The 27870-nt window shown below is 42.5% G+C and overlaps 1 protein-coding gene across 5 annotated transcripts in view; it reads right to left on the bottom strand.

Annotated features, from left to right (window-relative positions):
- Window positions 1-24310, bottom strand: part of DYNC1I1 (dynein cytoplasmic 1 intermediate chain 1) — a 328200-nt gene extending 303890 nt beyond the window's left edge. For 3 of the 5 annotated variants that reach the window (XM_003921229.4, XM_074379474.1, XM_074379472.1), the window contains exon 1: window positions 24060-24310. The gene's annotated coding sequence lies outside the window, so the exon portion shown is untranslated. The remainder of the gene's footprint in view (window positions 1-24059) is intronic. The other 2 variants (XM_003921227.4, XM_074379473.1) reach the window with 1 other exon arrangement.
- Between the last annotated feature and the right edge of the window lie 3560 nt (window positions 24311-27870).

Below are 27870 nucleotides of genomic sequence, written 5' to 3'. Positions count from 1 at the left end.
TCGCATTTCTTATGTCTGCACATATCTACAGAGAAAGGAAAATATCCAGCTCTTCTCAAACCCACAATGAGATCTATCACCTCCATTTTTATTTCTGCATATATCATCATGGTATGGTTTGGTCCTATTTAGAACAAGTGTCTAGCAGAGGAGATGCAAAGGGTTTAGTTCTGTTTACACAGCTGCTAAGTAACAGCACCGCCCAAGGCTTAGCGTTTGAACAATATAGATCTCTATTTCCTTTCAGTTGTCTAAGTTGGCAGCCGTTTGGGATTCCATTTCTAATGCTGGCATATGCAAATGTATTTTTAAGCTTAAAGTCGGAATCCTAGGAGGTTTAAATCATTGCCCAGCTGTTGCCAGCCTTATTGAAAAAATACCCAGAAATAAGTTCTCTTTTCCTGCCTGAAAATAATTGCTCTTGTCGGCTCTTCACTATCATGTATTGAACTTTTCATCTGCCACTGGATGAAATTTGATCTTTCATCGTCTCATTTCACCTACTCGGTTTCTCATAAAATGCAGCTGCCTCCTTCCACTTGGATGGGAGGACAAGGGAGGATATGGACAACAACCAGGAGCCCATTTTTACAGCTATAGTTCGGTCAATAAAAAGAGTGAGATAGACATCTCAGGAGGGAGTTGGCTGATGAAAGGAGGGTTATTTGCTAAATTTTTACAGCCATCAGTACACTATGAAAACAAAATTTTAAATAAAATCCATCTTACAGTAGGACAATGCTCAAGACTTTTCTACTAATACCACAGAAGAGTAGTTCTCAGGTATTTTTATCTCAGTGCCCTGTAATATTCTTAAAAATTATCAAGGTCTCCAAAGAGCTTTGGTTTACATAGGTTATCTATTAACATTAATCATGTTAAAAATTAAAACTGATAAAACTATTTATTTAATTTATTTTAAAACAACAGTATACATGTTATTTGTTAACATTCCGTGAAAAAAATAACTACAATTTCCAAGACAAAAAAAAAAGATAGAAAGGTGAGTGTAATTCTTTTACATTTTCACATATCTTTTTAACATCTGGTTTAATAGAAATCAAATGATTTCTTGTAACTGTTTCTGCATTCAATCTGTTGTGATATGTTATTTTAGTTGAAGTATATGAAGAAAACCTGGCCTCATATAGATATGTAATCTGAAAAAGGAGGAGCATTTTAACAGTCTCTTGAGGTAATTGTGGATATTCTTCACTATTACACTGAAAGTCAACAAATAGCTGTTTCTTAAACGTCACCTGCAATGTGAATATGAAACCATATCAATCAATGAACTTTTTGTACTCTGTTACATTATAATCCATTAGTCTATCCTAACCGTTGACTCAATCTTTTACTCATGTATGATTTTATAATGTCATGAGTAGCTTACCTGGAAAATACAAGTAACTGGAAAATAATAAATTATGCAGACCTTCCAAATGTTGACACATTTTATTATATCTGAAAAACAAATTTAGTAACGTCATCGCCAATCTCTTCAGAAGTCTTTAGGTGTCATGAAACTGTCAAGCTCAGGGTGGCAGAGATAAGTTGCCCAAAATTCTAATTTTTGCTTGAAAGTTCAAATTTTATCATTAGCAACAAATATTGTCAGTTGTGTGCTTGAAGTGACAAGCTCAAACCATTGATTTTTGAGAAAATGTCTACCAAATACTGAAGTCTGAATCACCTTAGTTTGTCAGATATTCAAGTAAAAAATAGTGTTTCCTTTGTTTTTTTAAAGGGAGCTAGTTTAGCTCATAATTCAAACTATTGCACAAATTTTTTCCTCAAGACAACTATTGAGCTTTGGTAGGTAGCAGAAGGCTTTGTGTGTTCCCATTTGTCACACAGTAAGACATACACTCAAGAGTAGAGATTTAATGTAACTAATTTTTTTTCTGCTTTATGAAGGACATACTTAAGTGAAACTGGGTTATTTTTTTTTAACTGTGCAAGTAGCACTGAAATTTGGGCCACCACTAGTACAGTTTGGTGCCACTGCCGCAAATCACACTGGAGTACCAGTTGTTTTACCCATGACTGCTTTTATACCATCACTGCAAATGTCAACACAGTAGAAAAGACAGATAACATTTTAGTGTTATTATGAAAATAGCTTTGACCTTACAGATCCCAAATGTTTCTGGGGATCCCCCGGGGTTCCGCAACTGCACTCTGACTTAACCTAATTCTGGTAAGATAGAGTTGATTCTAAAGCCTACAGAGACATTTACTTAACAAAATTTTGCTAAGTGTTTATATAAATAATCTAAACAGAGGGAGTTCAGCCTCTTTCTTTTGAGGAAAATAAATAGTGAAAGACACAGTAGCTAAATCACTAAGCATGAAAAATTCAAATTAGAGTCAAGAATTCCATAAACTATGATTCAGAAATACCTGGAAGACCTAAGTAAAACCTCTATATATAGCATAAAGAAAACCAGTTGGGAAAGCAAGGCATTGAATAAAAGCCCCCATAGAACAATGTGTGAAAGATTTAGCACTTGCCTAAGCCAGGTAACAGGTAAGGAAGATTATTTGAGAAGTCTGTTGTCATTCTCCATTATCCTTCTCCCCCGACCACAAACACACACACACACACACACACACACACACACACACACACACACACACAAAAATGGGCTTTAGTCTGGTTGTAAAATGAACTAAGACAGTTGTTAATGAACTGCAGATTTCTGTTTGTGTGAGTTTTTTAGCCCTTTGTCCTAATTTTGCTGTAGTCTGCTGTTTGGTCTTAATTATATTTAATTTTACAAAAGAAAACAAAGGGCGATTTTTATAGACCCCCAATTATACCTAGCAGACTTCTTCATATCACTGAGGAGTTTGCAAGCCATCATCTTTGTTCACAAAGGCATTTTCAATTCCTTTTATTTTTAAAAATATACTTTATTTTAAATTCAGGGGTACATGTGCAGATTTGTTATGTAGGCAAACTTGTGCCATGGGGGTTTGTTGTATGGATTATTTTATCACCCAGGTATTATGCCTAGTTCCCAATAGTTACTTTTCTTGAGCCTCTCCTTCCTCCCACCTTCCAATCTTCAAAAGGCCCCAGTGTGTGGGGCCTCTATGTGTCTATGTGTTCTCATCATTTAGCTCCCACTTACAAGTGAGAACATCTGGTAACTGGTTTTCCATTCCTGAGTTAAAGATAATGGTCTCCAGCTCCATCCATGTTTCTGCAAAGGACATGATCTCATCTTTTTTATGGCTGCATCATATTTTATCGCATATATGTCACATTTTCTTTATCCAATCTACCATTGATGAGCGTTTAGGTTGATTCACTGTCTTTGCTATTGTGAGTAGTATTAGTAGACTGCTTTAATAATTACAATTATACATGTTCATTTCAAAACAAGATCTTCCAAGATTATATAATCTAGTACCAGCATTTTATCCATAAAGGGGAGATACAGTCATACACATTTACAGTCATTAAATGGAAGAGTGAAAATGGAGTGCAACTTCCTCCTTCTTGGACATTTTCATTAAATAATGCTTTCCTTCCAGTGTTTACTTATTCAAAATTTTACTAATTTTAATTAAAAGAAAGTTCTTAAACAAAAAGTTGTTATGATGGGATGCTGATCAGTCTACTTCTGGTCCAATCTTGCTATCCCTCTGTATCACCACCTGGTGGCATCACATGTAAATTGCATGATACAGCTAACACCAGAAGAAAAAGCTTTGCTTCTGAAATTCCTAGCCGCTTCATCAAAGCCAATAGTGGGCAGCCCCAAGGACCGCAAGAGTTTCATTTACATAGGAAGGACCTTTTTGTGTCAGTAGAGAAGTACTATTTTGTCAGGAACACAATCTCAATACATACGCACAGTTGAAACATTTATGTTGATTTTTTTCTAGGTTCCTCACAATTTTATTCATATTGGGTAAATTCTTGACTAGGAAATTCAGAAATGTTTCTAAAATTAAACCTTTAGTATCACTCTTGCTGAATTTGTGAGATATATTTAAAGTTGTTATGTCTACATATTGTCTCTAGTCCCATTTTCACTGTTTTATGATTCTGAGCTACCCAAATTGTACTATTTAAACTGTAACTTGAGCATTGGCAATTGCAGCACATTAAACAGGAGAGGCTCTTAAGCCTTCAGCACAGAGGCCCATTATGCTAGAGAGAAAAATCAATCCATAGGGTATCTGCCCTCTCATCTAGTTAACAGAGTAGAGATGAGAGCTCTTAAATCTTAAAGGACTCAAAAGCCATTGTCATCTTTGCCGAAAAGTTTGGAAAATTTTTGTTTTATTTCTGACCCCTATGGTGCATTCCACCAATTCAGAGATTCAATATGCTTCTCTTTGGAAAGGGAACTGTTCCTCAATTAAGAGAATCAGCCACTAATTTCTTAGAGTATCTTCCTTCAAGAAACACTCAGATGATATCAAGAGTCCTTAGGAAATGAGAATCTCAAGTAGAATCCTTGAAAGAGTATAAAACTAAAGATGGAACAGTTTGGACAACTAGAGAGCAGTATTTTGGAATTGGGTCACTGGGAATTAGGGCAGAAGAGGAACCGGAAAACAAAATCACAAGAAAGGAGATGGGAGCCCTCTGAGGACTGTCACAAGGATAACTACATGAAGAAAGAATTGAGGCCTTGCAACAAGATCCCTAGGAAACACACAACCTTGGGTCAAAACACATAGGAAAGATGAATCATCAACTTAGGGCAAAGCCAAACTAAGAAAGCCACCACAACTGCACTTTATGTAATAGGAAATTATGCATCTGTGCGCCTAGAGGTTCTAAAGCATTCAGTGAATAGAAAGGAGCTACTCCATCTCAAGAGGTACTCCCAAGGAGCACATGGGAAGAGGTAGCTTCTTTATAAAGCGTCACACAGCTTCCTTTGGAACTTACATGGTGGCTCCTCATCATCACATTGGGCACATGGTAGGCACTGAGCAAACACTGGCTGTTACATAAATGGGTTAAAGATGGCCCCTGGGCATTGGTCCCTATGCTATTTACTTCTTCGTAGCAGGCTGGGATCATTAGCTCATAACCCACTGGCACAAAACACATTCTCATATATCCAATTGCTTAAAATAGAGTTCAAATAAGCATATTTTTAGCAATTTAGAGCCTACCTGCAACCAACATCTGCTAGCCATAGATAAGACAAACCCTGTGGCTATAGAAATAATTATAAACTGCTGTTGCCCTTCGGAACTCTCTGACACAGGGACTCCCCACCTTGCTGCTGAGCAACATCACCTAGACCCATAGGCCCCATCTTCCAATCCCTTCTCCCCTGAGAGTTCCCTTGTCCTTTTCCACTCCTAGGTGGTGGCCTCATGCTGCTGTTGTTGGGAGGTCTACTGTGAGGGACTTCCTCTCATGCAGTCATATCCAAGCACCACCCAATAAAGCTGTTTAGCAATGCTGCCATTTTGTCTTTTCCTTGATCAGCCCCCAAATCCTCAAACTCACCACACCTCACAACCAATTTTCAAGTCCTCCCAATTTGACCACCTAATATTTCCCAGCCTGCCCTCTTCGATCCATATCCTTTCACATTGCATGAGGTCAGTGTTCATCATTGCCTCTGACAATTGCAATACTCTCCTAACTCATCTTCCTGTGCTAACCTTGTTCCCTGATGATACATCCTCCACACAGTATCAGGGTGAGCTTTCTGTCACCCAAATCTGATGGGTACACTCCATATTGTTCATATTTCCACTAAAATTTTGAGAACTTTCTAATCATCAATAAATCGACTCAGCATACTATGCTTTTAAATGACCAAAATCAGGGAAGTTATTCCTCATTATGCAACAAATCTATTCCCATAGGGTTTGGAGGGACAGTCATCGTTTCACTCATTAGTACAAATGTACAACAAACACATACTCCTAACAAACACTGCCTCATCGATTCAACTATCTTTTACTAAGTCACTACCATTATATATCCATTGATACAATTTTCCTGCCTAATTTATATTTTTAATCTCTGTTTTCTGAGTCTAAAAGGATTATTTAGCAAAATCCATTAATTTATAATTGATAGTCTCTGTTGTTTATCTCAACCAAGAAATTCAGTGGTCTTGAATTTATTGCCCGAAATTCCTTGAGGATTAATTATCATGTTGATAGTTGGGCTTTCTCTTTAACAGTGATGTAAAAATAATCTATGCTTTAGAACAGAACCATCTATTGTGCTTGGAGCTGTTTTCTCTGAGTTGCTAAGATGATAAATGAACACGTCTAAAATTAAACTACTCTCAGGTAACCTGAGAGTAGTTTAAGACTGATCTTTAAAATAACTGATAACAAGCAAATCTTTAGAGACGACTAGCTTTAGCTTTGACTCTGAGTCCTTCACCTGATGTATTATAAAGAATCCAGATAATCTGTGCAACAAAGTTAAATCAAGACAGTACGAGCTAGTAGGTCTGCCTGAAGTGGACACTCTGGATAGAGGATGCAGGCAAATTCAAGCCACCCAGCTGTTCTTGCAGCCCACAAGTGAGCACAAATTTAAACTATCAGGTTAAAGGAAATTTAAGTCAAGATACATTAATCACAATGAAGAAAGGAATAATTTTAATTTAAATAACTAATTTAAATATTAATTCACATAAAGTAAAATTAATTTTCCTGAAATAAATCAGCATACACATTCTCAGAAAAAATTAATGTATTCTAATCCTCTAAAACCATTTATTATCTCCACATCTTAATACCACTTAATTCCCTCTCAAATTTACTCACCAAATACTTATGAATTTTTAATTAAGCCCACCTAATTTTAAGGACCACCAATTCCTGTTAGGGTCATGATGAGTGGAAAAGCACATGCAGAGAAGAGGCCTCTAGGGTAATACTCTATCCTCACGACTAAAGCAAACCACTTTGGCATGTGAAGATTCAGGATTCAAACCCAAGTCTCCACAGCACATGCTCTTACCCACTGCATAAGCCTGTAGTTCTATGTTTTTTGCAACTTCTCTTGCCCCACTCTGTTGGTCATACCATCTCTACTGATTTATTCTACTTCTCTTGTATTATTTCTTCATCATAGTCACCCAGTTTATGTCAGCAGTTTTCCTTCCAATGTTTGTTCAACAGATGATAAAGAATATGACAGCTGAGGAAAACACAGAGTTGCTAAAGATTCCATAAGTCAATGTAGTCTGTGGTTACCACCTTGCTCATAAGAAAGCAGTGAAAGGCTTCCAAAGAGTAGGTGACTCAACAAACCACCATGGAGGAAGACCAGACCTGAGGAAGGCACAGTTAAGTGGTACATCCCAGGCAGAGGGGAAGTATGGACAAAGGTGGGAGGAAAGAAGAATGACTAGTCTGTGGAACATGTAATGGGATATGGATGGAACACTGAGAACAAAACGGGGTAGAGGAAGATGAGAATGGAGTCAGAGATCAGATTCCAAAGTTTGAGTGACCAACCCTCTTAGTTTGCACAGAAACAAAGGTGTACACAGGACACGGGATGTACAATGCTAGAAACAGGAAAGTCCCAAGCAAACCTGGCCAAGTTGGTCACCCTATAGCCAAAGGTTGGCTATGCCATGCTTTAAAGGGGTCTGAACTTCTCTGTATGTAGGAGGGAAATACAAGGATTTGAGCCAGAACAAGACTCGTAATTAATTCCTAGGGTGTAATTCACAGTACACCAGCCTTTTAAAACATGGGTTGCAACCGGCCAGTGAGTTACAAAATCAAGTCAGTGCTCATCACAGCCATTTCTGTGATGCAACAGATTAAAATTATTAGAATGTACTGCACATGGTAAGAAACTTGTTTTAGACAAACATATATATATATGTACTGTTACATACCCATATTACTTATTATTGTTAGTTGCAGTTTTAAACTTTTTAAATATATTGGGCTACATCAGTTCTTAAACTGAAAAATTTTTAATTCTAAATTTATCTCTACCTTTATCCTTTCTCAGTCAACATTTTGCATGTCACAACACTCACAGATCATGATGACATTTGCACAGTATGTTAGGATGAACAAAGAAAGCTGTTCACTACTACAGGAGATTAACCAGGCTCTGATTACCCTGAGCACCAAGAAATTAATACTGGGTACACATGGAACCTGTCATCCATTCACAGAGCACTGGCAGGAAGCTCTATCACAGAATGACCAAAGCAAACTCCACTCCATTTGTTTAAATCTACCAGACAATTAAAGCAAAAAAAAACCATAAAATAAGTCCCTTAATACTCCAAGGTACAAGCACATCAAAGTGGGTATCCTTCAAAGATTAATCAACTTTTCCAGCTACCTGGAAAAAAAAAAAGTATACAGATAACAGTGAAGAAAATCAATACTGCCAGAAATGCAGGACCATCACATATTCCCCACAGACTATGTTAACACAAATGCTGAATGCTGCTCTAGGACTCGGATATTTGCTATTTGCCCCATCAGCACAACCTTTATATTCCTTTTAGAAAGCAAATACCCATTGAAAAGCTTGGCTGCAAATTCCCTATCCTGGCCCAGCACACAACATTTTGTACACGAATGGATAACTCAGTGGTATGAAGCAGAATTCAGAACAGATTTCTCAATCAGTCCTAAAAGGCTTAAACCCTTCCGATATTCATGTGTATTTTTTAAAAATTCAAGACTTTTTAAAAAAATGTAGCTAGAGTTGGTTTCAACCATCTGTCACTTTAAGTGAAAATAGGATGCAGGCATGTATACATTAGCTTTTAAAGAAAACCAATTCTGGCAGAAAGAATTAAAATGGAGAAAGAATTATATCTCAATTTTCAAGACCAGGTATGCGAAGGAGTCACGAAATATTCAAAGTAAGTAGCAATTTACATGAATACATCTATCTCCTTTTCTACCTGTCAGGTTGCCCCATATTCTAGAGCATTCCTTGATAAATGTTACTGTAATCATACCTTTCCCACCCAATCACAGCCTTGGGAAGTAGCAGAGTGGAGACATAAAAGTGATTTCTCTACCATCACATAATTAGTGGTAGTAAACTGCAAAAGCGATTACAATAGAAGAAGAACAGAGTAGTAAACCATACAAAAAAGGGCACGACATTTTCAGGTTTTCCTCAGTGTGTGCAGGGAAAAGGCACCCTGACCAACTGATATCACTCTTCCTGTGTGTCTGGCAGGAGAGTCACCTTAATGGCACCAGCATGCCACCTTGAAGCACTAGCTGTGACAACTGCTCCTTGGACTCTGGCTTCATGTGCATCCAGCCTTTAATCTTCCCCACTTCAGTCAAAGGCAACTAATTCCAGCTACACAGGCCAAACATCTTGGAGCCATCTCTGATTTCCCTTTTCATCAAACTCCACATCCAAACTATCAGCAAATTATCTCTTCCTTCCAAACATTTCCATAATCTGTCTACTTTTCACCACCTCCCCTGCTATTGCCCTGTCCAAGCCACCATCATCTGTCATTCACATTACTGCAAAAGCCCCCTAACAGGTCTCCTCATTTCTAGCTTTGCGCCCCCTGCTCCCTTGCAGCCCATTCCCACACAGCTGCTAGAGTAATTCATTAAAACACAAGTCAAGTCATGTCACTTCTCTGCAAAAAGTTCTCCAATGGCTCTCATTTCAGAGGAAAGGCCAAATTTCTTATAAAGGCCTCCATGGCCCTATACAGCACAACCCTATTACTTTCCTGATCTCATCCCAGGCATGCTGGCCTCCTAACTGTTTCTCAGATATACCAGGTACACACCCATCTCAGGGTCTTTGCATCTCCTATTCCCTCTGCCTGTTATGCATTTTCCCCTACATATCTGAATGGTTTGCTTCTTCAAGACTTCGTCCAAATTTCATCTCATTGAGGCCTTACCTGATCATTCTATTTAAAATAGCACACTATTCCCACCCGCTGTCCCTGCATTGCTGTCTTTCCTGCTGCCTTAAGTTTTTCTTCATTACATATATTAGACTTAATGTTTAAGTATTTTTTGTTGTTCGTCTCTCCTTTTAGAGATTAAGCTCCAATGAAGGCACAGATTTTGTCCATATTGTTCACTGGTGTATTGTCAATACTTAGGATAGTGACTAGTCAGAGTGGATAATCAATATTTGCTTAATGCACAAACAAATTTGGCTTCAAAAAATGTGTCTGAGTGAACTCTTTCCCCTGTTCCTAGCCTTACGTTCTACAAAAAGTGTCAAAGCTCCATTGGCTTTAGGATTCCCCTAGATCTATTTCTCCACCCTCCCTCTCAGCCCTTTTGCTTTGTTCAGGTGCCCTCAATTGCCATAGCATTGCCACACTTAGATTTTGCCTCCCTTCACAACTCTTTTGAATGTATTAACATAATTGGACCACCTGCCCGTGTTACCTCTGAACTCAGCCTTTAAGATTATCCTTAATAACCTCACTCCAGTTCTGTCCAAGCCATGCCTAGCTCAAATGAAGGGCCCAGAAACTCAAGCTCTCAGAAGAGTTCAGAATACTGACCTGTAATCAAAGGCATTGTGATCCAATGGGAAGTTGGGTTTCTCCTGGCAAAGTTAGTAAGTTGGCATTTTATGTTGGTGACCTAATATACAACATATACTTACATTGGGTTGCATGTTTGCTCATCACTAAGTTGCTAGAGAATGTGAGCTACCTAAGAACAATCTAGACTCTCAGGAACTAAGATTCAGACCTTAATCCTGCCTATCTGTATAGCTAACTGCTGGCCCTGATCAGCTACAATGTGATAGCTGATTAGAGGTAAGAATGTGTCACTGGGTTATTTTCAGCACATGAGCATGTACCCACACACACGTCCATATACAGTCACATAACCCAAAATTCCTCTGGCAGATCATAGCACACTTCTCCCCACTGCTCCAGTCCTTGCTGCACAGTGACTGCAGGAATGGAGTGGCGGAGCCAAGGGGAAGGACGCTGGGATGATTTACCTTGATGTAAGGAAATGGGAGACTCCCTTGGGTTTCGGAGCAAGGTCCTCCATATGTTTCTTGAGAAGCACACTAATCAACTAAAGTTTTTAATTTGCCAGGAAGCCCAAGTAGTTGGCTTCACGATGATAATTTATCTTTATGTTAATTCAGTATAATGAGTCTTTTTACTGAGCCCCTACAAAGCACACAGTGCTGTCCTGGGTATCGTGGGGCTTACACAAATGATCAATATAGAGTCTGTCTCAAAAAGAATGTTAATATGGGAGGGTCTGAAAACACAAACAACATTTCAGGGGAGATGGGATACACACATGATGAAGTTATAATGTACTAAGGAGTGCTTGCAAGAACTAGAGCACAGAGGGGGCTTCCTAAAGGAGGATGAGTGAGAGCCAGACACTGACACGCAGGTCGGATGGGAACTGGGGAGCGTTTCCTGTGGAAGGAGAACTGCGACACTGGCCGATACTTGGGGAATAGCACAGTTCAATGGGATTGTAGCATATGGTCAAATGGGGTTGAGGTGCCAGAGGCGCAATGGAGAACAAGTTAGAAAGGAGAATGTTTGGTGCCACAGTCTCAGGCTATAAGTGACCTAGGGCTATTTTTTTCTGCCCTTTGGTCCTGCCCTGCCTCAGAAGAAAGTTATTTATTTTTAGAACATGTAAGAATCTTGAAAAAACATCAAGAATTTCCATGTTACACCCATTCAGTCTATTCAAATGTGTTAATCAAGGCAAACTACTGGAATTAACACTTTTCTTACATATCACACTTTTGCTATATAGAACGAAAGAGTGAGAAATTAAGTGTTCAAAATAGACACCTTGGCATTTGCAATACATACATTCTTTGCATAAGATAAGCTTTCAGGATGAGAACTCTATCCCCCTAGGAATCTCTCCATTTTCTATTCCCCATACAGTAAAATATATAAATACTTATATATACCTATATGGTATTTGGGGGTTTCTGGCATATACCTTTGAAATGACATATTTGTCAGGCTTCTATTTTTGGGAAAGAGGATCAAACTATAAAAATCATCAGAGTACATTAGGAAATTACTGAATGAATGAATGAATGAATGAAGGATTCAGTGAAAGAATGAGCCATCAAATGCATGGTGGCTTGGCCAATTTGGAATTAAGTTGGCAAAATTTCTTGGTGTGTGTGTGTTTGTTTGTTCGCTTCAGACGGAGTCTTACTCTGTCGCCCAGGCTGCAGTGCAGTGGTGCGATCTCGGCTTAGTGTGACCTCTGCCTCCCAGGCTCAAGTGATCCTCCCATCTCAGCCTCCTGACATGCCTGGCTAATTTTTTATTTTTTGCTATAGACAGGGTTTTACCATGTTGTCCAGGCTGGTCTCAAGCTCCTGAGTTCAAGCAACCTACCTGCCTCAGCTTGGGATTATAGGCATGAGCCATTGCTCCAGACCTCTTATTTGTTTTTAATGGTTGTCACAAGCTGTTAAACTCCCTGAAGTTGCTATAGCATTCCCATTGTCTGGCAGGAGGAACTTATAAATGTTTGTTAAAGGCAAAAACGAATAAATGTTACAATATAAACAGTCCCATGGGAAAGGAAGTAGGTAAAGGTTGCTACATTTTCCCACTTTGGCACCTGCCCCCTTGTTTATGCTGACCCCAAGTGAATGGCAGAACCTGGCTGAAAGAAAGAATAATACAAAGTTCTGTCTCACTACAAAGTATCATAGATTCCTAAAATTTGAGGAAAATTATGTAGAAATTACCAGAGCCTCTCTGACCACTCACTGATAAGTCTCTTCACAGACAATGTTCACAGGAGGTGACATGCTTGAACTTCCCTAGGCACTGGGAACTCACTACATCACAGATAGCCCAACCCATTATTTGAACAGCTTCAACCAATCAAAGGTTCTCTATTACATGGATATTAACTCTGCTTTTCACAAGAAGTTTGGGCTACAGCAGGTAAGTATCCTCATAACTATTTGCCAAAGACAGTCTTCACGCCAACCTCTTTGCTGGCTTACAGTCTACAAGCTCTGCAGCATCACCTCAAATTGCCCCCACTTTGCATTCAAGGAGTGGGTGGGGGTGGCAAAGAAGAAACAGAAGAGAGAGAAGGTGAGCATCTACCAAGATGAGCCTGACAGCCTCCTCTCCATCATACCCAGACTCTAGCTCATCAATCCTTTGCTATGGCACTGGGTCCAAGTACAAGGACATTATAACGTTCTGGAATCAAACAATCAGAATGCCTCCATGATTCAGTCACAGTTCAATTATACCACATTAAATTTTAATTTAATGTAACATGACTTTGGAGTGCTGCAGTGAGAATAGGGGAGCTAAGAAATGTACCTTCAATAGACCTGAATTACCAGAACTATCAGAATAGAAGCCAGACTGATACTCTAGAGCTCTCTAGACTATGTGGTTGCCTCTCAGACGAGAGAAAATACTGACTGAACATCTCACCCTGAAATACTCCACACGATCCTAATTCAGGAAGGCAAGTCCTCCAGAATCCCAGGAATTACTAAGCCCACATCCATCTGGGGCCCAGATGCCCAACAGGTGGTATGTTTTGGGAAGTCAATGTTTGTACTAAGCACATCAAAATGATCCAAGGGAAAAAATTAAATCCTGTAAGAAATAAAAAATTAAGTGGGATTTATTCTTTCAAACCACAGCACAACACTAGGAAATGGATACTATTACTATGAATCCTGTTTACAGATGAAGAAAATGACCTACAGGCAAGCAAGGTAACTTGTCAAGTTACTTTGCATAGCTAGTAAGTGGTGAAACTCAGCTATGAACCTTATTTCCAGAGGCCATGCTCTTATACTGCTTCTTAACCATAATCACTGTTTTCATTTTCTCTGGGATCAAATCAGGTCCAAGAACAAAAGAGGAGGATGAAGGTAAAACATTAATTGAAATATTTTTGTCTGGATAACACCAATGTCTGGTCAGTCTGCAAACTGAAAGAAGTGATTATTCACTTAATTATTAATCACTGCCCTTCTTTGAATCCCCATTGTACTTTGTTACATCTCTGAGGCATTTATCCCATAACGATTTGATATGTGGTAACATATAACCATGTTGTAGGTAATAAACTGTTCTATTTTTCCCCCATTAGACATTAGCCCCTATGATCTGTACCTTCTTCATTTTCATGTGCCCACCAAGCACTCAGTCTTACTCATGGCTGGCATTTCATAAGTTCTAAATGAATATTCTTGACTAGAATTGAACAACTACTGAAGGAAGCTAATTTTCACCCCACATGTATCTTTTGTATTAATTGACAATAAAATTTATATTTGTAAGCTCGGTTTTCTGGGAACCTGTTATTCCTTATGATGCTAAAATCATGCAAATGCATTTTATATTTTAATGTGTATTCATTCAGGCATTAGTGATACGAACAGGAGGCAAAAACAATACTGGGTAGAAGAGGGTGGTTCCCCAGCAAAGGCTCTACTCTCAAGCCTAGAAACCCATGGCCCTTAATGGGAACCAGCATTCCTGCTTTCGTGCCCAAATGTCACCTTTTATAAAACCACTCTGGCCTGCCATACCCCCAACCTGCACCCATAAAAACTCCAAACCCCAGGTTCCACGAGCAGAAGAGCAACAGACTGGCAGAAAGGCACAGCAGAGAAGGACAGAAGAGAAGGAGCATCTGAACGTGGAGAGGAGTTTTGCTGTGGATGGGCAGAGAGGTGACTGGCCATAGGATGGCTGAACTCAAGGGGAAGATCATCTTCCCACTCCATCCACTTTCCAGCCACCACTCAATAAAACCACTGCCTTCACCATCCTTCAACTCCATGTGTGACACGATTCTTCCTGGATGCTGGACAAGGATGCAGGTACCAAAAAGGCAGGGTGTAAAAGGCTGTCACCCTGAATCTCCATTGAGCTGGTTTAGTACTCAGCCATCCACGGTCAACAACTGCTAAAAGAGCATTAACTGTTAATATATCCTTAGATGCCACAGTGGGGCTGGGGCCCAAAAGTGCATGTCCTAGCTCCTGCACCTGCCCGTCAGCATGCTCCCCCTCCCATAACGGACTTGAGCATGGATTGGCTGGGCAAATGAGGGACACCCCTATCTCAAGTCCCGCAAAGGACTCAGGGAACTCTCCTAATTCACTTGTAAAGTTGGACGCTGAAACCAACCACTGAAAACATATGTAGTTACATATTAGTCAGTGTCCCTATGGGTGTCTCTTAGAGACTATAGTTATTAGCAGAAACAGGCAAATCTCATGTCAGCCCCTCCCTTCCATAGTCATTTGCGTTTATTATGAAAATTCCAGTTCCCCTACCATAGAACTATACTTAAGGACCCCATTGTAGTCAGGCATGGCCATACAACTTATTTTGGCTAATGAAATGGGAATGAGGTGCATATAGTCACATCCAGGAGTTTTAATATCCAGTATGCGATTTACCACAGGGATTGTAGAAGTATGTATCAAGATGAAGCCTCATGCAGCATGGGCCTCTGAGTGAACATGGTGAACAGAACCCCTTGTTGACACACACTGGACATGTAACGTGGCCAAGAAAAATCTTTTGTTGAGTTACTCCACTGAGGTTTGGGAGTTATTTGCTATTGCATCACTACATAGCCTAGCCTGATCAAATCCACTCCAATGAGTCAGAAATCTGGTTACTTTTCACCGTCCTTGACAGTGCCGACATCTTCTAGCACCCCTCCTTTGCCATCCCCATCTTGAAGTGCTGTGGAATGCCTCATGAAGAGCGTGTAAAGAATAAGTACTAAATGTCATTATTAACTACACAGTCTCCAGAGCATGTGCCCTGGTTAAAGCTACTTTCTGTATTTTCCTCCAGAGAGTTTAGAAAACACTTTTTCCATGTGCTGCCCAGATCTGCCTTTCCGGCGTTTGGGAAGGTATCGGTGGTGTTGACAATGTTAGAGGGTGATGTTTCCAGTACCCTGACCTATCATCAAAAGTAAACTTTTGCCTAATTTACTGAGAAAAATGGCTGAGTCTGGGCAGACTATACCACGGGAAGGGAACACTAGAGTGTATCTTCCTCCTCCTCGACAACAGTTTTGTAATCCAACTTTTCTACCAACTTTAAAGTCTCTAATCTATTGCCTTAGAACTTTCTGAACTCACATTTCTTCATTTTTAAAAACAAGGGATTCTCAAGGGATATGAGCACAGTTCCCCCGGCTTTAAATTCTCTGGCCCAAGATATGGGATTTCACCCTCTGCTTGATATGCCAATTACTTTTCAGCAGCATTTGACAAATATTAAAAAGCTTAAAATAGGAAGCAAGAAAATGTGTAAATATTCAAAACCCCAAACCTGGCCTTTTACAATGTCCCTGGGTGGTCCATATTTGCATTGAGCGATTTAGTTTGGCATTTTAACTTATGTAAATAGATTCTCATTTTCCTCTGAGTCTGAAGGCATTCAAAGAGGAAGGATCCTCTTTCCAAATCAGTTGTAACCTATACCTTCTGAAAGTGAACAAAGTCACACTTTTCAAGGAAACAGGCAGAGAAGGTTTTTTTTTGTTGTTATTCTTTCTTCCACAAAATACACACCAATTCCCACAACCTCTTGCTATATTGATACTAATGGGCAGATGGTGAAACAGGAGATGCACCATCATTTTAAAAGGGGACATTGTGTCAAAACACGCATTCCCCACAGGGCCTGCTTCCCTTTCCATCATCCAAATCCACCAACTGACATTCCACAGGTTGGTTCTGAGACAGAGTCTCAGGGTCATCCCCTGCACTCAGGCTCATTTTAACATTCAACGACTTAATAAACATTTAAAGGCTTCCATATGGTGTGCTGTAGGATCTAAAACTGCATTAGGAGAGGACTTCATTTCATTTCAATTAGTAAAGTCTTCATCTTGTCAAAGAAATGGGTACTATTTCAGGTCAGAGCAGACAATCTAGCATGTATTTTAAAAGGGAAAGTGATTGTAGGCAAAGGATGTATAATGCTGTGTCATCATTTATTCATTAGATTGAATATTTCATTTATTCAATGAAAATATACTCATTACTTGGCTTCACTCTGGACATTAAAGTAAAATATAAACCTGGTAACAAATTAAAATGTCCCTTCTACCAGAAAGAAGCCAATGTACTGGACTGCTTCGTGGACAGTGTCAGATCAAAGCCAGACCAAATGGATTAGCCTAAGGGGTTCAAAAAGGAGAACATGAAATTCAAACCATGCTGCCTGTCACTTCTAGAATGAAATACTGTCCTCCTCAAGACTCCCGTTCCCCCAGCAGAAATGCTCAGCATGATCCTGATTCAGGAAGGCAAGGCTTCCAGGATTCTAGGTAATATCAAGCACACATTCATATTAGGCACAGACACACAACGGGTGACACATTTCAGGAAGCAAATGTTTTTACCAAACACATTAAAATGCTCCAAGGAGAAAAACAACTCAATCTTATAAGAAAAGAAAAAATAAGTAGGATTTATTCTAGCTAATATTTCAGATCAACAAAAGCTTGTTGAGTATTCACCATGTGCAAGATTGTCTACTGGAAGACACAATGATGTCGGAAAGCCTAAAGTCTAGGAGAAAGACGTATGTAAATGAGTAACTTTAAATCAAGACAATTTTTTGTTTTTTTTTTTAAAAAAAACAAAGCATACCTTTGATTCAAAGGAAGGCAAGATCACACACATCTCAGAGAAACTAGAGAGTGATATAATTGCTGTTTGATAATAAAAACAATCATCCGTGGATTTAGCATGTGCCATATGCTGGGTCCTCTACACTCATTGTCTGCAATCCTCACAATAACTTTGCAAGCCAGGCATCATTGTCCCCGTTTTACAGATGAAGAAACTGAGGTTCACGTAGGCAGTAAGTGAGATATCTGACCTCTTCTTCTCATTACTTTATGCTGCCTCTTAGATGTTGTGCTTTTACTATCTCATAAAGACCAAAAAAAATTGCCTTAAATTATTAAACAGGGAAGATTTCAATGAGAAAACTAGAACTTCTAAAGCAGAGTCACAACCTTGGCATCACCAACATGTTGGGTCAGATAATTCTTTGTTGTGGAAGCCATCTTGTGCTCTGCGGGATGTTCAGCAGCAGTCCCCCACTCCACCCACTAGATGCCAGTAGTCACCCCTTCTCCCCAATTGAGATAATTAAAAAATGTCTCCAGACATTGACAAATGTTCCCTGGAGAAGACAATTGCTCCTGGCTAAGAACCACTGATCTAAAAACTTGCTGGGGCCAGGTGCAGTGACTTATGTCTGTAATCCCAACACTTAGGAGGCTGAGGCAGAAGGACTGCTGGAAGCCACAAGTTCAAGACCAGCCTGGACAACACAGCAAGACTCCATCCCCAGGGAAAAAAACTTTTTTAACTAGTGGTGTGGTGGGTCACACCTGTAGTCCCAGTTACTTGGAAGGATGAGTTGAGACAAACGCTTGAGCACAGGAGTTGGAGTTGCAGTGAGTTATGATCGTGCCACTATATTCCAGCCTAAGCCACAGAGTAAGACCCTATTTGTAAATAAATAAATAAAATTCAAAAGAAAGCACTGGAATGAGCCCATCTTGTACTGAAAATCATTAAATAGAAGAAAGATGAAAGACAGCTATCCATAGTCACCTCTACTTGAGAGCAGGAAATGGGACCAGCCTCTGTGCAGTTCCTTGTGGCCCTACCCACCTCTAATTTGAGTCCCATATACAAAAGGCAATGGGCCTGACTGCCAGTAGCTGTGCCACACTGACCCATAACACACAGCACCTGTGCTAGATAAATGTGCAGTCTTCAAACTGGCATCTGCATACCCCTGGCCTCCACAGAGGCTTTCTAAAGAGCCTTTGGGCAAGGGAAAAGTTAATGACATTAATTTCCAGATCCGCAGCTTCTGTCTGTATGCTTTCCTAAAACTGTCTACCAGAGAATGTGCCCATGGTGTAGAATTATTCAGGGCCTCTTTTTCCATCTCCATTTTCACAAAATGCCTTCTACCATATTACCATTAAAGACAAATATAAACTAAACAAACAAACAAAATCCCAGAAAATCCCAAATCTTATTGCGGTGCTTAACTGCAAGATATAAAAACATCCCTTTGTGAAAAGAGCTTCTTAACATACATTTTAAATTGAAGTTGGTATAGTATTTAGAGTTTAATTGGATACAAAGAATGATGTCATGGTTTTATTTTTTAACTGTCAAAGTTTACAACATTCTGAAAAAGCACATTAATTGTGATCCTATAAATTTATGAGGAAAAGCATTATATGTAACCTAAAATGTGTGGAGGTGAGGGAGCTGCAGAATTTTTAAAAATCCTTGGGAGATTATAGAAGAGAAAAAAAAATGTTGCAAGAGCACTGAGTTAAAGTGTAATGAAGCACACTGGAACTGTTATCAGGCAGGTCTTTTGATCAAGTACAATCATCCTCTATAGTGCCTGAGATTCATTACTTTTATTATGCAGGCCCTCAACTCTGACCAAAATTTCTGCTTTGTGTGTTTGCCATTAGCTGTTCTGTACCCCCGCAATGAAACAGTGGGTTGTTCTATGCAACCATAGCAAGAATATGGGTAAGTAGAAAACTGTTAAGGCTGAAGTAATAATTTGGAAGCAAGAACAGCTGTTAAGAGGATTTCAAGACTGATATGAACTGAAAACTAAAGAGCACCCAAGTCATCTGGTAAGCAGTGGCCCTTCCAGTATTTAGGAGCAAGTCAGTGTTCCGGATCACGACACAGCCGCTATATCAGGGAAGCCCCAGGGGACAGAGCAGCCTTAAAGTAAATTCAACTTCGCATCGAATAAAGTTTTGATTTGCAGTTACCCCTGCAAGATAGTTTTCAGCCTGTGTTAGGTTGGGGCTGCTGTGCATTTGGTACTCAGCAAGACAACTGGCGACAGGGGAAGCAAACACGTGGAGCTCCAACTCACATTACGGAAAGCAGGGCTTGCTTTTCTTCTTCCACACTGGGAAACATATAACTTGTTGTTGTTGTTCCTTTGATAACACTTTTAGGCTTTTCCTATCAGTGTGTGAACATATTTCTTGAGGAACTCTCAGTCCTGGCACAATAAAAAGCTACACTAAACAATACTTTTTTTGGTATTCCACATAGACAGAGAAAAAATGAGATATGGCAGGAAGAGAAGAAAGACTTTGGAATCAGGCCGACCTGCATTTCAAATCCAGCCCTTCACTATCTGGCCCCATTTGGCCTTGACCAAGTGATTTAATATCTTCGACCATCTCCTTGTTTGTCAAAGAAAGAGAAAAACGTCCACCTTACAGGGATGTTGGGATGATTCAATGAACTAATACATCTGTAAAGCACTGATTATGCACAGGGGAGGTGCTCAATGAATGACAAGCTGAGCTAGGACTGCCTGCCACACCTGGAGGCCTGACTAAGTTGCAGGCCTGACGCAGTGTCAGTTGGTGTTTGCTGCACCTGCTACCTGGATCCTGGGGAAATGCCGAAAAATGTCCTGATAGCCAAGAACATTTTATTTTTGGCTGCCTCTGGTAGGATAGTTTTGCTTTGTCTTCCATCCATCTCAGCAGAGTGACTGCTGCTCCTCTCTTCTTTTTTAATCAGCACATGTAAACCAGTGATTCTTCGTGTAATTTTAGTTACAAATATCCCAATTTCTTCCTTAGAAAATTACATATATGCACAAATGCATGAAAATTTGCATCAATTCTAGTGAGTTCAATGAACATCTGAAAATCATTCATATGCCTCCCTTTTACAGTATCTATGGATTTTTATTTAAGAAGGTTTCTTCAACAAAGAATCAGGGATGTTTTATGAAAATGTGAGCTCATGAGGATTAGTACCTAGTCAGTGGTATCTATGTTACACTGGAAACTTCACTCTGAGATTCTGGGGCCAGGCCTCAGGCAGAGAGGAATCAAGGAAAACAAGTCCAGGATATTGATGAAAACTCTCTGTCTAAAGGAGTAATTTTATTTTTTTTTTATTTTTTATTTTTAAAGACAGGGTCTTGCTCTGTCACCCAGGCTGGAGTGCAGTGGTGCAATCTCATATCACTGCAACTTATGCCTCCTGGGTTCAAGTGATTCTCCTTCTTCAGCCTCCCGAATAGCTGGGATTAAAGGCACGAGCCTCCAGGCTGGTCTCGAACTCCTGGCCTCAAGTGATTGACCTGCCTCGGTCTTCCAAAGTGCTGGGATTACAGATGTGAACTACTGTGCCCAACCAAGAGGAATAACTTTTACATGGACCTGGTCAAAGGCTTATACACTGCAAAGAAGAAAAACTACAGTTGAATTAATTTGAGTTAATTCTCAAACATTGGGCAGCAAACCTGAAAGAAACAGACATACATTGGCTTTTTTGTTGCTGGCACAGCACAATAGCCAAAATGAATGGGTCCTAGTTTCACAGTCTTGGGAGAGCCCTCATTTGAATCCTACCTCTGCCATTTATTAAATGGCCTTGAGTATGTCATTTAACTCATTTAATTATTTGTAAAATATGTCTACTTCATATGATTAACATAAGAATTAAAATGTGATAACAGAACCTGGTATTCAATACATGAAAATTAACCAGTGTAATTGTTTTACAGTATGGAAGACAGAAGTTAAAACTCCTGGCCTGGAGTCAGGCCTCCCAGATCCAGATCCTTCCTTGCTCAACTTGGTAGCTGAGCAAAAGTTACTTGACATCTTTGTGTCTTAGTTTTCTCATCTGTAAAACATGATTACAGTATCTGCCTCATAACATTTTTGTGATGTTTAATACCTGTGAAAGTATTTTAAAATGCAATGCTGAGTAAAGTGCTCAACATAGTTTAGCTATTGTTAATCGATCTTTGTTTAATTTGGTGTAACAAAGTGTAGGGAGAATAAAGTAATGAAGGAATATATTTGTTTGAAACAGATTTTGAAACAGATGCATGTGACCTTTTCATCTGATGCTAGGTTAAACAACAAAGAAACTGGAGAAAATGGTAACAGAGTGAAGCCTGTGCACAGTGTCTGTACTAAGAGAGGTACCTAGATTTCAGATTTGGCATGCATTTCACAAGATCGGTCTACGTTGCTGTTTTGAGTATGGACAGAGTAGCACCCTGGCTGGATCCTTGACTCAGCACTGTCATCAAGGGCAAGGCTCATTTATTAATGCAGACTTGGGAAGGAGTGTTTTTGGAAGTAGAGGGATTGGGAAGAAAGATCCTAGAGCCTTCTCTGAGACATAAAATATGGTGACTGAAATGCCAAGTGATTTCCTCTTACTTCGAAATTAGAAACTAAAGACCATGGACCACTATTATAAGAACTCTGCCCCTTTTCCTGTGGGTCGAGTTTATTTTCTCTGCCCATATCCCTACTGGTGATTTTACCTAAAGCTTTAACAGAAAAACAACCATGCATGCTGTAGGTAGGAAAGAGGGAGGAAAGGCTGCTAGCCATCCCCACCACCTCCAGGGGACTGGGCACTAGAGGCTGCAGCATCTCAGAGGTCCAAAGGGGGAGGAAGCAAGTGCATTTATCTGAGTCCTGAGACAAGAAAGAAAAAGTAAAATGCTGAGGTGATGTGGGCCAAAAACAGGGCTAATATCTCAACAGGCTGGAATAGCCTGCATTTGACCTCCAATTGTATTCTAAAAAATTCCCAAGGATGATGCTAGAAGGTTTTAAGAGGAATGGGTCTTGGAGCACTGGATCCTCAGACCTAAACAAATATTGAAGAGTTGGTTCCTATGAAGAGGACATCTGGGGACTCAGTGGCAGAAGTTTCAGATTTTATTTTATTGAGAAATATGATCAAAAGAGCTGAGTTTGTACCCTTTCTTCCACACCAAACCTTTTTGAACAACTTTGGCATTTTAAAAAATTAAAGGTAGTATTACATTCTCACCAGTACCCTCTGCTTGCAAGATGCACTGACTGTTCCCTTTTCAAATTTAGTAACACTGATCAATGCATTTCTCTATAATTTCCACAAAGTATGTACACAGACTGTCGCCCATGTCCGTGTTAATATCAGCCATGGGATGTCACCTGCAGTTGCCTGTGCTTTACAATTAGCTATTCTTTTTGCTAATCTGTAATGTTTAGAAGCAATTTTTCACAGCTCTGAACTACAGGAAGTCTACAATGCCCACTTGAAAGACATTTCAAGCAAGAAAATGGCTGGCTACTTGTTCCTGCCCCTTACCTAGGTTTAGTAGAGGCCAGAACAACGAATACAGTCCATCTTCTGCATATTGTTGAGTCTCTGATCTCCTATGTAATTTCCTGTCCTGATTCTAGGCTTCTGTTTAATCTTATTAGCCAAGGTACAAGTCATGAGACTCCTGCACACTCAGTTCCCCTCAGCGCTGCCAGGAGCACTGCACTTATGATGACGACGCACGGATTTATAAGACCAGAGCGATTCCGAGTGGGAGCTGGGGAAAGGAGAGCCAGGAGGCCAGGAAGGTGTTTACCAAAAAAACAACATCCCCCAGCCATACTTTTTCGCAGCAGAGAAAAACTGGCATCTTCTTGCCTAAGTGTTTAATTAATGCCCTGCTGGAAGTGCATTCGCTCTCTCCGACTTGCAAGGTAGTGACAGCATCTAAGAGCTTTGCAGACAGCTCTAAATGTAATCAAACAAGCATCCTTTCCCCTCCCTCTGCAGCTTCCCTCTCTCCTCCAAGGGCGGTCAGCCGGTGGCCCAAAGGGGTGCAGATTTCAACGTCGCTCGCCCTCTGCTTCCCCGGGGAAAAACAAGGCGGGGCGCACTGGGACGCCACTCCCAGCCCACAAGGTGGGCGACCAGGTGGTGACACCACGACCCCTTCCTCCTCTGCCCCAGTCTCTCGGCTCTAGTGAGAGGGCACTGCCACTGCGGGGCTCTGGCCGCCTTCCGGCGCAGCGGACGGAGCAGGCAGGAGCCTGGGCAGGGGGCCACGGCAAGGGTCCGGCTGCGGCTGAGGGGCCTCAGCTCCAGCCCGGTTCCGAGCGCAGACGACACCGGGGTGGGGAGGGCTGAGGAAGGTTGGGGAGAGGTGCGGAGGCGGCGGTCTGGGGAGCCGCAACATCCCGCTTCTGTTTACCTGGACGCGCTCGGCAGCGGCGGAACTGGGCTCCCCGAGCCGGCGGCGGATCCCGGGCGGCGGCAGCGTCGGCGCGGGCGGCTCCCGAAGGTGGTGGAGCCGGCGCGGGCAGGATGTGCTGTCTCACGCTGCGCCAGCCGCTCCGCTCGCGCTCCTACGGGAGCTATCACTTCCTCTCTTCCGGAGCCCGACACTGACAGCTCCCCGGAGCACCCAGTCTGCGGGACTCGCCCCGCCCCCTGCTCACGCCCTCCACGCCCTCGACGCCCCCCACGCCCTCCACGCCCTCCACGCCTCCCACGCCCTCCACGCCTCCCACGCCCTCCACGCCTCCCACGCCCTCCACGCCCCGCACGCCCTCCACGCCCTCCACGCCCCCCACGCCCTCCACGCCCCCCACGCCCCCCACGCCCCCCACGCCCTCGACGTCCCCCACGCCCTCCACGCCCCCGACGTCCCCCACGCCCCACACGCCTCCACGCCCCCCACGCCTCCACGCCCCCCACGCCTCCACGCCCCCCACGCCTCCACGCCCCCCACGCCCCCACGCCCCCCACGCCCCCCACGCCCTCGACGTCCCTCACGCCCTCCACGCCCTCGACGTCCCCCACGCCCTCCACGCCCTCGACGTCACCCACGCCCCCCCATGCCCCCCACGCCCCCCACGCCTCCACGCTCCCCCACGCCCCCACGCCCTCCACGCCCCCCACGCCCTCGACGTCCCTCACGCCCTCCACGCCTCCCACGCCCCCCACGTCTCCCACGCCCCCGACGTCCCTCACGCCCTCCACGCCCCCCATGCCCCCCACGCCCCCACGCCCTCCACTCCCTCCACGCCCTCGACGTCCCTCACGCCCTCCACGCCCCCCACGCCCCCACGCCCTCCACGCCCTCGACGTCCTCCACGCCCCCCATGCCCCCCACGCCCCCCACGCCTCCACGCCCCCCCACGCCCCCACGCCCTCCATGCCCCCCACGCCCTCGACGTCCCTCACGCCCTCCACGCCCTCCACGCCCCCCACGCCCCCGACGTCCCCGACGTCCCTCACGCCCTCCACGCCCTCCACGCCCCCCACGTCCCCACGCCCTCCACGCCTCCCACGCCCTCCACGCCCACCACGCCTCCCACGCCCCCGACGCCTCCACGCCCTCGACGTCCCCCACGCCCTCCACGCCCTCAACACCCCCCACGCCCTCGACGCCCTCCGCGCCCCCCACGCCCCCCACGCCCCCCACGCCCCCCGCGCCCCCCACGCCCTGACGCCCTCGACGTCCCCCACGCCCTCCACGCCCTCGACGCCCCCCACGCCCTCCACGCCCCCCACGCCCTCCACGCCCCCGACGCCCCTGACGCCCCCACGCCCCCGACGCCCTTCACGCCCTCGACGTCCCCCACGCCCTCCACGCCCTCGACGCCCTCCACGCCCCCCACGCCCCCGACGCCCCCGACGCCCTCCACGCCCTCCACGCCCGCGCCGCTCCTGCGGGAGGGACGCCGCTCCGCGTCTACAGCGCGGTCTCGCCAGGAGTGGGTGTAGCCGGCCCCGCCGAGGCTGGGGGCGAGCAGGGGCCCTGGGAAGGTGAATTCGTGTATCCCTCTGCCTTCGGCAGGACTTAGACCTGAGTTGCTGCGAAGAGAAGAGCTTCAGTATTTTGAGAGCTCCTGCTGAAATACCACCATTGAACAACTTTCATTCACGGGCAGCTACACTTCTTAAGGTCAGTTAAATAGAAATAAAGAAAGTTCAGATTTACCTGCTGTACACAATAACTTATAGATCTGATTGATCCCAATTTTCCTAGAAGAAAAAAGAATTAAGTATGTGTGGTTGTTTCTGTGTGTAACTTGGCCTTCACATTGCTTCTTAAAGTCCTAGCTTTTAAAAATCTGGGTAACTATTATTGAACTCTGCCAAAGCTTGCCACAACAGCTAAGTTATAAGGCCAAAAAATAGAGTTTGGGATATTAGGGGATTTGGCAAACTTTTATAGATAAGCTTTTCATCATATTTCTTGTACATCTGTGGGGTATTTGTACACATTAGAATGTAAGTTAGTGGAGGGCAGGGGCTCTATCTTATTTACTGCTGTATTCTCAGTATCTAGAACAGCATTAGTTATATAATGGGTACTCAGTAAATATTTATGAACTTATTAATTCACAAGCCCTACAGTAATTTAAAATACAGATTCCAGTATGAATACAGTAGGAATACATACTCATTTGTAAATGGCCATCTTTATTCTAATTTGGCCTTCCTGACTAATTTACTGTATCATAAATGTGGATAGAAAAGGTGAAACGTCTAGGTAGAAGATATTCAATGTATTTCAGAAGGAAAATTCTGTGAAATAAATATTTGCCACTACCGTGAATATTTAATACATGTCAATTATGCATACATTTTCCTTTAACTTTTCTATAACATTATGTAGTACATATAATGAATGCCATGCCCCCAGAAAAGGAATTTGAGTCAAAGAAGTTAACTCCCTTGCCCAAGTTCCATAGCTACTGAATGATCTAGCTGAGATTTGAATTCCCATTCACCTGCAGCTTGTACTTCAACTACTTTTATTTTTGTCTTTCTAACATGGCATTGTGTTTGTTGTTGTTGTTTTTAAGACAGAGTGTCGCTCTGTTGCCCAGGCTGGAGTGCAGTGGTGCAATCTTGGCTCACTGCAACCTCCTGGGTTCAAGGGATTATTCTGCCTTAGCTCCTGACTAGCTGGGATTACAGGTGGGCACCACCACACCTGACTATTTTTTGTATTTTTTGTATTTTTTTGTAATTTTAGTAGAGATGGGGTTTCACCATGTTGGCTAGGCTGGTCTTAAACTCCTGACCTCAAGTGATCTGCCCTCTCAGGCCTCCCAAAGTGCTGGGATTACAGGTGTGAGCCACCATGCCTGGCCCCAACATGGCATTGTTGAGTGCCCATGATGTAGGAGGTGGGACTCAGACAATGGAACAAATTGAGGACTAGCTGAAACAGGGATGGAGTGGAGGCAGCTTTCCATAAGAGAGCCCACCAGAGTGCCATGTCAGTTTACCATTGTCGTGGCAACGCCTAGGAGTTACCACCCCCTTCCATGGCAATGACCCCATGACCCAGATGTTCCTACCCTTTCTCTAAAAATTTCTGCATAAAACACCCCTTACTCTACAAGTAATTAAAGTAGGTATCAATAAGACTGCAAAATGGCCCTGAGCCGTAATTACTGTCTGCCTCTGGGGTAGCCTTGCTCTGCAGGAGCAGTCACAGAGCTGTAACACCGACAGAGCTGTAACACTGCCACTTCAATAAAGCTGTATTTTTCGATCCTACCACTTGCTCACCCTTGAATTCTTTCCTGGGCAAAGCCAAGAACCCTTGTGGGCTAAGCTCCAATTTGGGGGATTGTCTATACTGCATCACCCACAACTTACAAAGCATTGTGCTTGGAGCTTCACATGATTCAAAAAAGAGAATAATATAGCCCCTCTTCCTGAAGGATTTAAAATCCAGTTAGAGGTGCAAGGATAGGTAAAGGCAACATAATAAAGATGAACAATAAGGAAATAGCCAAAGCAGTACAATAGTTTTGGTGGATCAGATGAAATGAGGAGTAGAATTATGACAATGGATAATATTTGAAATAGGTAGGGTTTTAGAGTAGAAATGAAGAGCAGGGAACATTATCAGGCATAAACAAAGCTCCAAAGAAAAGAAAGAACAAAGTGTACTCAGCAAATAGTGAGTGGGCCAGCTTTTTGGAGCATGACAGACTCATGGGGAGCCAAATGGGGCCTTGAGAAAGGCTGTAGAG

Source organism: Saimiri boliviensis, chromosome 10 (assembly GCF_048565385.1).
Source record: "Saimiri boliviensis isolate mSaiBol1 chromosome 10, mSaiBol1.pri, whole genome shotgun sequence".
Lineage (NCBI taxonomy): Eukaryota > Metazoa > Chordata > Mammalia > Primates > Cebidae > Saimiri > Saimiri boliviensis.
The sequence above is the reverse complement of the archived record's forward strand: the minus strand, read 5'-3'. Positions and strand labels throughout refer to the sequence as shown.